Source organism: Petromyzon marinus, unplaced genomic scaffold, assembly GCF_048934315.1.
Source record: "Petromyzon marinus isolate PM22_M1 ecotype Great Lakes invasive population unplaced genomic scaffold, UKy_Petmar_22M1.pri1.0 PM_Scaffold_327, whole genome shotgun sequence".
In the NCBI taxonomy this organism is placed as follows: domain Eukaryota; kingdom Metazoa; phylum Chordata; class Hyperoartia; order Petromyzontiformes; family Petromyzontidae; genus Petromyzon; species Petromyzon marinus.
In genome coordinates this window covers 1-11006 of record NW_027423310.1, presented here as the reverse complement: position 1 = coordinate 11006, position 11006 = coordinate 1, and the positions used below count along the sequence as shown (strand labels likewise).

The 11006-nt window shown below is 56.7% G+C and overlaps 1 long non-coding RNA gene across 1 annotated transcript; it reads left to right on the top strand.

The window, feature by feature from the left end:
• Positions 1–448: 448 nt before the first annotated feature.
• Positions 449–8524, top strand: LOC142923195 (uncharacterized). The gene is made up of 3 exons (XR_012940594.1): positions 449–786; positions 1857–2088; positions 7865–8524. It is a non-coding gene; the product is annotated as an uncharacterized LOC142923195 (long non-coding RNA).
• Positions 8525–11006: the final 2482 nt, after the last annotated feature.

Below are 11006 nucleotides of genomic sequence, written 5' to 3'. Positions count from 1 at the left end.
ACCCACTCACCCCCCCACTATCTCACCCCCCCCACTATCTCACCCCCCCCACTATCTCACCCCCCCACCACTCTCCCTGCAGGATGAGAGAGTCAAGGCCGACTTGGTGCGTCTGGGCGGGGTTCCTCCTCTGGTGGACCTGCTGGTCTCCCTACCCACTCACCCCCCCACTATCTCACCCACCCACTATCTCACCCCCCCCCCCACCACTCTCCCTGCAGGACGAGAGAGTCAAGGCCGACTTGGTGCGTCTGGGCGGGGTTCCTCCTCTCGTGGCCCTGCTGGGCTCCGGCCGAGCCCAGCTGGAGTTGGCCGCCTGCCGCGCCCTCCGCAACGTCGCCTACGGCGGTGGTGGTGGTGGCGGTGGTGGTGGTGGTGGTGGTGGCGGCGGTGGTGGTGGTGGTGGTGGTGGTGGTGGTGGTGATGGTGGTGGTGGTGGTGGTGGTGGCGGTGTTAATGGTGTTAATGGTGGTGGTGGTGACGGCTGTGACAGTGATGGTGGTGGTGAAGGCGGTGGTCGTGGTGTTGGTGGTGTTGATGGTGGCGGTGGTGGTGGTGGTGACGGCTGTGACGGTGGTGGTGGTGGTGATGGTGGTGACGGTGGTGGTGGTGATGGTGGTGACGGTGGTGGTGGTGGTGGTGGTGATGGTGGTGGTGGTGACGGTGGTGGCGGTGGTGCCGCTGACACTGCCAAGGGGGCTGTGGCTGCTGCCGGTGGTGCCGGCGCCCTGGGGCGGCTGCTGAGTAGCAGGAGGGGAGAGCCGCAGACGATGGAGGGGGCCACTGGTGGGTGGGGGGTGGTGGGGGGGGGTGGTGGTGGGGGGGTGGTGGTGGGGTGGTGGTGGGGGGGTGGTGGTGGGGGGGTGGTGGGGGGGTGGTGGGGGGAGTGGTGGGGAGGGGATGGGAGGGTGGTGGGGGGGTGGGAGAGATGGTGATGACGACGCCGATGACGACGCTGATGACGACGGTGATGACGACGCCGATGACGACGCCGATGACGACGCTGATGACGACGCTTATGACGACGGTGATGACGACGCTGATGACGACGACGCTGATGATGACGCTGATGACGACGGTGATGACGACGCCGATGACGACGCCGATGACGACGGTGATGACGACGGTGATGACGACGGTGATGACGACGCCGATGACGACGGTGATGACGACATTGATGACGACATTGATGACGACGGTGATGACGACGCCGATGACGACGCTGATGATGACGCCGATGACGACGCTGATGACGACATTGATGACGACGGTGATGACGACATTGATGACGACGCCGATGACGACGCTGATGACGACGCTGATGACGACGCTGATGACGACGCTTATGACGACGCCGATGACGACGGTGATGACGACGCTGATGACGACGCTTATGACGACGGTGATGACGACGCTGATGACGACGACGCTGATGATGACGCTGATGACGACGGTGATGACGACGCCGATGACGACGCCGATGACGACGGTGATGACGACGGTGATGATGACGGTGATGACGACGCCGATGACGACGCCGATGACGACGGTGATGACGACGGTGATGATGACGCTGATGACGACGGTGATGACGACGCCGATGACGACGCCGATGACGACGGTGATGACGACGGTGATGATGACGGTGATGACGACGCCGATGACGACGCCGATGACGACGGTGATGACGACGGTGATGATGACGGTGATGACGACGGTGATGACGACGCCGATGACGACGCCGATGACGACGGTGATGACAATGACTCCCCACCCCCCACCCCCCCCACCCCCCCACCCCCCCACCACCCCCACCACCCCCCCACCCCCCCCCCACCTTCCCCCCACCACGGCAGGAGCGCTGTGGAACCTGTCCAGCGACGACGCCTCAAAGGCGCTCGTCCTGAGCGAGGCCCTGGGGCCGCTCGTCACGGCCGTCGTGGTGCCCGCCTCGGGGGTGGGGGGGGGCCACGGAGTGGGGGGCCGAGGGGGGGGCCACGGGGGGGGGGACGCGGGGGGGGCCGACGCCAAACCGAGAACTCCGCTCTGGGGCTCCGCAGCCTTCCGCAACGCTACCGGCTGTCTCAGGTAGTGGTGGGGGGGTAGTGGGGGGGTAGTGGGGGGTAGTGGGTGGGGGGGGTGGGAGTGGTGGTGGGGGGGGTAGTGGGGAGAGGGGCATGGAACACCCCCTGTGTCACTCCCTGTCTCACTCCCTGTCTTACTCCCTGTCTCACTCCCTGTCTTACTCCCTGTCTCACTCCCTGTCTTACTCCCTGTCTCACTGTGTCACTCCCTGTCTCACTGTGTCACTGTGTCACTCCCTGTCTCACTCCCTGTCTTACTCCCTGTCTCACTGTGTCACTCCCTGTCTCACTGTGTCACTGTGTCACTCCCTGTCTCACTCCCTGTCTCACTGTCTCACTGTCTCACTCCCTGTCTCACTCCCTGTCTCACTGTGTCACTCCCTGTCTCACTGTGTCACTGTGTCACTCCCTGTCTCACTCCCTGTCTCACTGTCTCACTCCCTGTCTCACTCCCTGTCTCACTGTCTCACTGTCTCACTCCCTGTCTCACTCCCTGTCTCACTCCCTGTCTCACTCCCTGTCTCACTCCCTGTCTCACTGTGTCACTGTGTCACTCCCTGTCTCACTCCCTGTCTCCCTGTCTCACTCCCTGTCTCACTCCCTGTCTCCCTGTCTCACTGTCTCACTCCCTGTCTCCCTGTCTCACTCCCTGTCTCACTCCCTGTCTCACTGTGTCACTCCCTGTCTCACTCCCTGTCTCACTCCCTGTCTCACTGTGTCACTGTGTCACTCCCTGTCTCACTCCCTGTCTCCCTGTCTCACTCCCTGTCTCACTCCCTGTCTCCCTGTCTCACTCCCTGTCTCACTCCCTGTCTCACTGTGTCACTCCCTGTCTCACTCCCTGTCTCACTCCCTGTCTCACTGTGTCACTGTGTCACTCCCTGTCTCACTCCCTGTCTCCCTGTCTCACTCCCTGTCTCACTCCCTGTCTCACTCCCTGTCTCACTGTGTCACTGTGTCACTCCCTGTCTCACTCCCTGTCTCCCTGTCTCACTCCCTGTCTCACTCCCTGTCTCCCTGTCTCACTCCCTGTCTCACTCCCTGTCTCACTGTGTCACTCCCTGTCTCACTCCCTGTCTCACTCCCTGTCTCACTGTGTCACTGTGTCACTCCCTGTCTCACTCCCTGTCTCCCTGTCTCACTCCCTGTCTCACTCCCTGTCTCACTGTGTCACTCCCTGTCTCACTCCCTGTCTCACTCCCTGTCTCACTGTGTCACTGTGTCACTCCCTGTCTCACTCCCTGTCTCCCTGTCTCACTCCCTGTCTCACTCCCTGTCTCCCTGTCTCACTCCCTGTCTCACTCCCTGTCTCACTGTGTCACTCCCTGTCTCACTCCCTGTCTCACTCCCTGTCTCACTGTGTCACTGTGTCACTCCCTGTCTCACTCCCTGTCTCCCTGTCTCACTCCCTGTCTCACTCCCTGTCTCACTGTGTCACTCCCTGTCTCACTCCCTGTCTCACTCCCTGTCTCACTGTGTCACTGTGTCACTCCCTGTCTCACTCCCTGTCTCCCTGTCTCACTCCCTGTCTCACTCCCTGTCTCACTCCCTGTCTCACTGTGTCACTCCCTGTCTCACTCCCTGTCTCACTCCCTGTCTCACTGTGTCACTGTGTCACTCCCTGTCTCACTCCCTGTCTCCCTGTCTCACTCCCTGTCTCACTCCCTGTCTCACTGTGTCACTCCCTGTCTCATTCCCTGTCTCACTCCCTGTCTCACTGTGTCACTGTGTCACTCCCTGTCTCACTCCCTGTCTCCCTGTCTCACTCCCTGTCTCACTCCCTGTCTCACTGTGTCACTCCCTGTCTCACTCCCTGTCTCACTCCCTGTCTCACTGTGTCACTGTGTCACTCCCTGTCTCACTCCCTGTCTCCCTGTCTCACTCCCTGTCTCACTCCCTGTCTCCCTGTCTCACTCCCTGTCTCACTCCCTGTCTCACTGTGTCACTCCCTGTCTCACTCCCTGTCTCACTCCCTGTCTCACTGTGTCACTGTGTCACTCCCTGTCTCACTCCCTGTCTCCCTGTCTCACTCCCTGTCTCACTCCCTGTCTCACTGTGTCACTCCCTGTCTCACTCCCTGTCTCACTCCCTGTCTCACTGTGTCACTGTGTCACTGTCTCACTCCCTGTCTCACTCCCTGTCTCACTGTCTCACTGTGTCACTCCCTGTCTCACTCCCTGTCTCACTGTCTCGCTGTCTCAGGTAGTGGTGGGGGGTTGGTGGGGGGTAGCGGGGGGGCAGTGTGGGGGGGGCGTGGGAGTGGTGGTGGGGGTGGTAGTGGGGAGAGGGGCATGGAACACCCCCTGTCTCACTCCCTGTCTCACTCCCTGTCTTACTCCCTGTCTCACTGTCTCACTCCCTGTCTCACTGTGTCACTCCCTGTCTCACTGTGTCACTCCCTGTCTCACTGTCTCACTGTGTCACTCCCTGTCTCACTCCCTGTCTCACTGTCTCACTGTCTCACTCCCTGTCTCACTCCCTGTCTCACTCCCTGTCTCACTGTGTCACTGTGTCACTCCCTGTCTCACTCCCTGTCTCACTGTCTCACTGTCTCACTCCCTGTCTCACTCCCTGTCTCACTCCCTGTCTCACTGTGTCACTGTGTCACTCCCTGTCTCACTCCCAGTCTCACTGTCTCACTGTCTCACCCCCTGTCTCACTCCCTGTCTCACTGTCTCACTCCCTGTCTCACTCCCTGTCTCACTCCCTGTCTCACTGTCTCGCTGTCTCAGGTAGTGGTGGGGGGGTGGTGGGGGGTAGTGGGGGGCAGTGTGGGGGGGGCGTGGGAGTGGTGGTGGGGGCGGTAGTGGGGAGAGGGGCATGGAACACCCCCTGTCTCACTCCCTGTCTCACTCCCTGTCGCACTGTGTCACTCCCTGTCTCACTGTGTCACTGTGTCACTCCCTGTCTCACTCCCTGTCTCACTGTGTCACTGTGTCACTCCCTGTCTCACTCCCTGTCTCACTGTCTCACTCCCTGTCTCACTCCCTGTCTCACTGTGTCACTCCCTGTCTCACTGTGTCACTGTGTCACTCCCTGTCTCACTCCCTGTCTCACTGTCTCACTCCCTGTCTCACTCCCTGTCTCACTCCCTGTCTCGCCGCCTGTCTCACTGTCTCACTGTGTCACTCCCTGTCTCACTCCCTGTCTCACTCACTGTCTCACTCCCTGTCTCACTGTCTCACCCCCTGTCTCACTGTCTCACTCCCTGTCTCACTCCCTGTCTCACTGTCTCACTGTCTCACTCCCTGTCTCACTCCCTGTCTCACTGTCTCACTGTCTCACTCCCTGTCTCACTCCCTGTCTCACTGTCTCATTCCCTGTCTCACTCCCTGTCTCACTCCCTGTCTCACTCCCTGTCTCCCTGTCTCACTCCCTGTCTCACTCCCTGTCTCACCCCCTGTCTCACTGTCTCACTCCCTGTCTCACCCCATGTCTCACACCCTGTCTCACTGTGTTACTGTGTCACTCCCTGTCTCACTCCCTGTCTCACTCCCTGTCTCACTGTCTCACTGTCTCACTCCCTGTCTCACTCTCTGTCTCACTGTCTCATTCCCTGTCTCACTCCCTGTCTCACTCCCTGTCTCACTCCCTGTCTCCCTGTCTCACTCCCTGTCTCACTCCCTGTCTCACCCCCTGTCTCACTGTCTCACTCCCTGTCTCACCCCATGTCTCACACCCTGTCTCACTGTGTCACTGTCTCACTCCCTGTCTCACTCCCTGTCTCACCCCCTGTGTCACCCCGTGTCTCACTCCCTGTCTTCCTGTCTTACCCCGTGTCTCACCCCCTGTCTCCCTGTCTCACTCCCTGTCTCCCTGTGTCACCCCGTGTCTCACCCCCTGTGTCACCCCGTGTCTCACCCCCTGTGTCACCCCGTGTCTCACTGTCTCACCCCCTGTGTCACCCCCTGTCTCACCCCGTGTCTCACCCCGTGTCTCACCCCCTGTCTCACCCCCTGTGTCACCCCGTGTCTCACTGTCTCACCCCCTGTCTCACCCCCTGTCTCACCCCCTGTGTCACCCCGTGTCTCACTGTCTCACCCCCTGTCTCACCCCGTGTCTCACCCCCTGTGTCACCCCGTGTCTCACTCCCTGTGTCACCCCGTGTCTCACCCCCTGTCTCACTCCCTGTCTCACTCCCTGGGTCACTCCCTGTGTCACCCCGTGTCTCACCCCCTGTGTCACCCCGTGTCTCACCCCCTGTGTCACCCCGTGTCTCACTGTCTCACCCCCTGTGTCACCCCCTGTCTCACCCCGTGTCTCACCCCGTGTCTCACCCCCTGTCTCACCCCCTGTGTCACCCCGTGTCTCACTGTCTCACCCCCTGTCTCACCCCCTGTCTCACCCCCTGTGTCACCCCGTGTCTCACTGTCTCACCCCCTGTCTCACCCCGTGTCTCACCCCCTGTGTCACCCCGTGTCTCACTCCCTGTGTCACCCCGTGTCTCACCCCCTGTCTCACTCCCTGTCTCACTCCCTGGGTCACTCCCTGTGTCACCCCGTGTCTCACCCCCTGTGTCACCCCGTGTCTCACCCCCTGTGTCACCCCGTGTCTCACTGTCTCACCCCCTGTGTCACCCCCTGTCTCACCCCGTGTCTCACCCCGTGTCTCACCCCCTGTCTCACCCCCTGTGTCACCCCGTGTCTCACTGTCTCACCCCCTGGGTCACCCCGTGTCTCACCCCGTGTCTCACCCCCTGTCTCACCCCCTGTCTCCCTGTGTCTCACCCCCTGTCTCACCCCCTGGGTCACCCCCTGTCTCACCCCCTGTGTCACCCCGTGTCTCACTGTCTCACTCCCTGTCTCACCCCGTGTCTCACCCCCTGTGTCACCCCGTGTCTCACCCCCTGTCTCACCCCCTGTGTCACCCCGTGTCTCACTGTCTCACCCCCTGTCTCACCCCCTGGGTCACCCCCTGTCTCACCCCCTGTGTCACCCCGTGTCTCACTGTCTCACTCCCTGTCTCACCCCGTGTCTCACCCCCTGTGTCACCCCGTGTCTCACCCCCTGTCTCACCCCCTGTGTCACCCCGTGTCTCACTGTCTCACCCCCTGTCTCACCCCCTGTGTCTCACCCCCTGTCTCACCCCCTGTGTCACCCCCTGTGTCACCCCCTGTCTCACCCCGTGTCTCACCCCCTGTGTCACCCCGTGTCTCACTCCCTGTATCACCCCCTGTCTCACCCCGTGTCTCACCCCCTGTCTCACCCCCTGTGTCACCCCGTGTCTCACCCCCTGTCTCACCCCCTGTCTCACCCCCTGTGTCACCCCCTGTCTCACCCCCTGTGTCACCCCCTGTCTCACCCCCTGTCTCACCCCCTGGGTCACCCCGTGTCTCACCCCCTGTGTCACCCCCTGTCTCACCCCCTGTGTCACCCCCTGTGTCACCCCCGTGTCTCACCCCCTGTCTCACCCCGTGTCTCACCCCCTGTCTCACCCCGTGTCTCACCCCCCTGTGTCACCCCCTGTCTCACCCCCTGTGTCACCCCCTGTGTCACCCCCTGTGTCACCCCCTGTCTCACCCCCTGTCTCACCCCCTGTCTCACCCCGTGTCTCACCCCGTGTCTCACCCCATGTCTCACCCCGTGTCTCACCCCGTTTCTCACCCCCTGTGTCACCCCCTGTGTCACCCCGTGTCTCACTGTCTCACCCCCTGTGTCACCCCCTGTCTCACCCCCTGTCTCACCCCCTGTGTCACCCCCTGTGTCACCCCCTGTGTCACCCCGTGTCTCACCCCCTGTGTCACCCGTGTCTCACCCCGTGTCTCACCCCCTGTCTCACAGGAATCTGAGCTCTGGGGGGGCTGAGGCGAGGAGGAGGCTCCGGGCCAGCGAGGGGCTCGTGGAGTCGCTGATCCACACGGTCCGGAGCTCACTGGGGACGCCTCACATGGACGCCAAGGTTCACACTCACTCACTGTTACACTCACTGTTACACTCACTGTTACACTCACTCACTGTTACACTCACTGTTACACTCACTGTTACACTCACTCACTGTTACACTCACTCACTGTTACACTCACTCACTGTTACACTCACTGTTACACTCACTCACTGTTACACTCACTCACTGTTACACTCACTGTTACACTCACTCAGTCAGTCAGTCACTCAGTCACTCATACACTCACTCACTGTTACACTCACTGTTACACTCACTGTTACACTCACTCACTGTTACACTCACTCACTGTTACACTCACTGTTACACTCACTGTTACACTCACTCACTCACTGTTACACTGTTACACTCACTGTTACACTGTTACACTCACTGTTACACTGTTACACTCACTGATACACTGTTACACTCACTGTTACACTCACTGTTACACTCACTCACTGTTACACTCACTCACTGTTACACTCACTGTTACACTCACTGTTACACTCACTGTTACACTCACTCACTGTTACACTCACTCACTGTTACACTCACTGTTACACTCACGTTCCTCTACACTCACTGTTACACTCACTCACTGTTACACTCACTCACTGTTACACTCACTGTTACACTCACTCACTCATACACTCATACACTCACTCACTGTTACACTCACTGTTACACTCACTCACTCACTGTTACACTCACTGTTACACTCACTGTTACACTCACTCACTGTTACACTCACTCACTCATACACTCATACACTCACTCACTGTTACACTCACTGTTACACTCACTCACTGTTACACTCACTGTTACACTCACTGTTACACTCACTCACTCACTGTTACACTCACTGTTACACTCACTGTTACACTCACTCACTCACTGTTACACTCACTGTTACACTCACTGTTACACTCACTCACTGTTACACTCACTGTTACACTCACTGTTACACTCACTCACTGTTACACTCACTGTTACACTCACTGTTACACTCACTGTTACACTCACTCACTGTTACACTCACTGTTACACTCACTGTTACACTCACTCACTGTTACACTCACTGTTACACTCACTGTTACACTCACTCACTGTTACACTCACTGTTACACTCACTGTTACACTCACTCACTGTTACACTCACTGTTACACTCACTCACTGTTACACTCACTCACTGTTACACTCACTCACTGTTACACTCACTGTTACACTCACTCACTGTTACACTCACTCACTGTTACACTCACTGTTACACTCACTGTTACACTCACTCACTGTTACACTCACTGTTACACTCACTGTTACACTCACTCACTGTTACACTCACTGTTACACTCACTGTTACACTCACACACTGCATCACTGTTACACCTCACTGTTACACTCACTCACTGTTACACTCACTGTTACACTCACTCACTCACTGTTACACTCACTCACTGTTACACTCACTCACTCACTGTTACACTCACTCACTGTTACACTCACTGTTACACTCACTGTTACACTCACTCTTACACTCACTGTTACACTCACTCACTCACTGTTACACTCACTGTTACACTCACTCACTGTTACACTCACTGTTACACTCACTATTACACTCACTGTTACACTCACTCTTACACTCACTCACTGTTACACTCCACTGTTACACTCACTGTTACACTCACTCACTCACTGTTACACTCACTATTACACTCACTCACTGTTACACTCACTGTTACACTCACTCACTCACTGTTACACTCACTGTTACACTCACTGTTACACTCACTCACTGTTACACTCACTCACTCACTGTTACACTCACTGTTACACTCAGTCACTGTTACACTCACTCGCTCACTCAAACACTCACTCATACACTCACTCACTGTTACACTCACTGTTACACTCACTCACTGTTACACTCACTCACTGTTACACCCTCTCACTCACTGTTACACTCACTCACTCAAACACTCACTCACTCATACACTCACTCACTCACTGTTACACTCACTCACTGTTACACTCACTGTTACACTCACTCACTGTTACACTCACTCACTGTTACACTCACTGTTACACTCACTCACTGTTACACTCACTGTTACACTCACTGTTACACTCACTGTTACACTCACTCACTGTTACACTCACTGTTGCACTCACTGTTACACTCATCACTGTTACACTCACTGTTACACTCACTGTTACACTACTCACTGTTACACTCACTGTTACACTCACTGTTACACTCACTCACTGTTACACTCACTGTTACACTCACTCACTCACTGTTACACTCACTCACTGTTACACACTCACTCACTCACTGTTACACTCACTCACTGTTACACTCACTGTTACACTCACTCTTACACTCCTGTTACACTCACTCACTCAATGTTACACTCACTGTTACACTCACTCACTGTTACACTCACTGTTACACTCACTATTACACTCACTGTTACACTCACTCTTACACTCACTCACTGTTACACTCACTGTTACACTCACTGTTACACTCACTCACTCACTGTTACACTCACTATTACACTCACTCACTGTTACACTCACTGTTACACTCACTCACTCACTGTTACACTCACTGTTACACTCACTGTTACACTCACTGTTACACTCACTCACTGTTACACTCACTCACTCACTGTTACACTCACTGTTACACTCAGTCACTGTTACACTCACTCACTGTTACACCCACTCACTCACTGTTACACTCACTCACTCAAACACTCACTCACTCATACACTCACTCACTCACTGTTACACTCACTCACTGTTACACTCACTGTTACACTCACTGTTACACTCACTCACTGTTACACTCACTCACTGTTACACTCACTGATACACCCCACTCACTCAAACACTACTCACTCATACACTCAGTCATACACTCACTCATACACTTACCGTTACACTCACTGTTACACTCACTGTTACACTCACTCACTGTTACACTCACTCACTGTTACACTCACTCACTCACTCATACACTCACTCACTCA